We start from the raw sequence: 3,534 nt of genomic DNA, 5'->3' as shown, positions 1-3,534 counted from the left end.
AAAAAAAAAAAAAAAAAAAAAAAAAAAAAAAAAAAAAAAAAAAGAAGTGTTGCCAAGACAGGGAGGTGACATGGGAGAAAAATAAAAGAAAAAAAAGCAAATGGACTTTGGCTGCAACAAGACATGTCTGGGTCCAAATCCTCCAGCTGGTAGAACATTAAGCAGGTGGAAGAAAAGCTGGGTTTTGTCCTGCTTCTCATCTTGGACAGGAGAGGAAGAACGTCATAGAGCAGTGGTCCTCAAACTTTTTTGCTTGCATACAAAATTTCTAAAGAATTGTGAGAAAATGTATATCCCTTTACACATTTCTAAGTTGACAGCTAAAATTTTTTATAATTAGAATGCAATTTTCAGTATATTATAAATAACAACATTTTAAAAATAAGTGTCTTGCCATACTTTTAATATACCCAATGGAGTCTAATATCATATCAAATTTTTAACTTTTATTTTGAAATGATTTTAGGTTTACAGAAAAGCTGCCAACCCAGTACAGAGAGGTCCCATATATCCCTCACCCAACTTCCTCTAATGGTACCTCTCACAAAACCACAGCACAATCAGCAAAACAAAGAAATTAATACTGGCTCAATACTATTAATTAAAGTATGGACTTTATTTTAAATTGACATTTTCCCATAATTTCCATGTTCTGTTTCAGGATCCAATCCAGGATTGTACCTTGAATTTAGTTGTCATGTCTCCTTAGTCTCCTCCAAGCTCTGTCATTTTCTAAATATTTCCTTATCTTTCATGATCTGGACACTTTTGAAGCGGTCAATTATTTTGTAGAACGTTCCTCATTTGGATTTGTTTGGTGTTTTCTCATGAATGAGATTATGCATTATTGGGAGGATACCAAAGAAGTCATGTTCCCTTCTCAGTGCATCATCCCAGGGGTACATGATGCTGATGTGGCTCATTACTGCTCATGTTAACCTTGACCACTTGACTAAAGAAGTTTCTCTAGTGCAAAGTTAGTACTTCCCCACTGTAATTAGTGACTATCTTGAGGGAGATACTTTAAGGCTATGCAAATATCCTGTTTTTCCTCAAACATTCACCACTAAGTTTAGCGCCCAGTGGTAGGTCTTGTCAACAGCCTAATAGTGATTTGTGTTCCTCTCATTCCTTCATTTACTTCCTTACATTTATTAATTGGAATTCTTCTGTAGAGAAGAACTGTTGCTTCTCCCCTACTCATTCATTCATCCACACACTCATTCACTTATTTATGTATACCAGTATGAACTCGTATATATATTTTTTATGGGTTATAATCCAAGATCATTAATATTTTGTTGCTCAAATTGTTCCAGCTTTGGCCATTGGTAGCTCCTTCATGTTGGTTCCTATGTCCTTTGGACATGCCCCATCTTTTTGTGAAGCACCTCCTTATTCTCTGGCATCACAAGGTATTCCAGTGTCATCTTGTGTTTTCAATGCTCCAGACCTGGTATCAACCACTTCTCCAAGGAGCCATAGTTCCTTTGATTGGAGATTTTATAACAATTTGAATTCTGTCATAATTGATCTATCACACAAATGAGCTCTTTAGTAGTTAGAGATATTACTTTGTTTCTTTTTCTCCTTAATCTTGTACTTCCATTCCAATCCCCTCACAGAATTTTATCCTAATGTAATCTATTTTTATTCTTGAAAATATTTTACTCATCATCTTGTCATATTTTCTTGCAGTAAAAATATGTGTATAAATTAAAATTATTTTTTTACATGTCCCTGTGGAACATAGGCTGTTATACATTTTCTTCTATAATAAGTTTTTTCAGTTATTTGTACACAATTAACCAGAACAACATAAATGTATTACAAAGATTAAAAAATAATTAGTATATGTCAAACTAAAATTTTATTGGAAATGCATCTCTTAATGAAATGGATGTATCATAGATAAAAATTAACTAATATTAATTAAAAATTGCTAGAACGAGTTAGAATTCAGCATCAATTCTATTTGTTTTCTTTTCTTTTTTTGTAGCTGTATGTGCTGGGAAACTCTGGTAGACTGCTGGTGCTAACTGTAGTCAGTTATCCTCTTCTTCCTGAGCACACTGGAAGATCTCTTTTCTTCCTGAGCACACAGGAAGATCTCTCAGACTACCTTATAGTTAATGTTGGTTATGTGACTAGTTCTGGCCAATGATATGTGAGTGGAAGTGCCATGTTTTTCTTCTAAATCCAGGAACTTGAGAGTTCACTACTGCCATAGCAGTTCTAGAAGTCCTGTGTTCCAGAGGTGGGGTGAAGCTACTGCTTGTAAGAAGCTGCCTGGGAAAGCCGATGGAACCATAGCAGGCTCTGCATGATCAAGAAATTAAATTTTGAGTTTGTTTTTAACCATTGAGATTAAGGGTTGGTTGGTTGGTTGGTTGGTTTCCCCAGCATACCCTAACATCCTGACTAATATAGAAACTTTGCACATATAAATAAGTAGTTGGGAATGAAAGGAGGTTTGTTATAGTAGTATCACTCCATTATTTGAATTACTTTCTCATAGATGCCAAAAACCACAGTGATCCAACATTAAAAATTATTTTTCACCATCTATCATCTGACCACTTGATTATGTCCTCCTTCAGTTTTACTTACAGCAAAGAACTGGAAACACTCAAACTGCAAAAGGATTTGTTATCTAATTATTAGAGTAATTCACTTTGTCAATTTCCTAGAAGTAAAATTAAAAGGTTTTACTAAGACTTTTCAAATGACTATGTATTCTGCCCATTACTTTTTCACTTATAGGCACTTTGTTTTACGTAATAAAGTAAGGTTAGAAAAAAAAGAAATAATTATTTCATTATACTTCTGTCAATAATATATATATATATATATTTTTTTTGTGGCTGGCCGGTAAGGGGATCTAAACCTGTGACCTTCATGTTACCAGCACCACGCTCTCCCAAGTGAGCTAACTAGCCAGCCCCTATTTTTCTATTAGAATGTCTTTATCTTATTACATGCTTTAATAAGAACACTAGAGTTGCAGATTTAGTTCATTCAATGAATAAAAAATGTTATCATACAACTATGACTTAATTGGTAAAGCCAATCCTCATTGTCAAACCAATAAGCTAAATAAGACAATGTTCAGAAAAAGTCTGATTTAGGGCCGACCCGGTGGCGCCGCTTGGGAGCGTGGCGGCGCTCCCGCCGAGGGTTCGGATCCCACATACAGACTGGTTCCCGCTCACTGGCTGAGCGAGGGGCGGGCGCAGCACCGAGGGTTGCGATCCTGTTGCCGGTCCCGGTCCGGTACGGGCACGACACTGAGGGTTGCGGTCCGTTGCCGGACATGAAAAAAAGACAAAAAGGAAAAAAAAAAAAAAAAAGAAANTAATTGGTAAAGCCAATCCTCATTGTCAAACCAATAAGCTAAATAAGACAATGTTCAGAAAAAGTCTGATTTAGGGCCAACCCGGAGTGCGCCGCTTGGGAGCGTGGCGGCGCTCCCACCGAGGGTTCGGATCCCACATACAGACTGGTTCCCGCTCACTGGCTGAGCGAGGGGCGGGC

This window comes from Galeopterus variegatus, unplaced genomic scaffold (assembly GCF_000696425.1).
Source record: "Galeopterus variegatus unplaced genomic scaffold, G_variegatus-3.0.2 Scaffold178, whole genome shotgun sequence".
Taxonomy (NCBI): domain Eukaryota; kingdom Metazoa; phylum Chordata; class Mammalia; order Dermoptera; family Cynocephalidae; genus Galeopterus; species Galeopterus variegatus.
The sequence above is the reverse complement of the archived record's forward strand: the minus strand, read 5'-3'. Positions refer to the sequence as shown.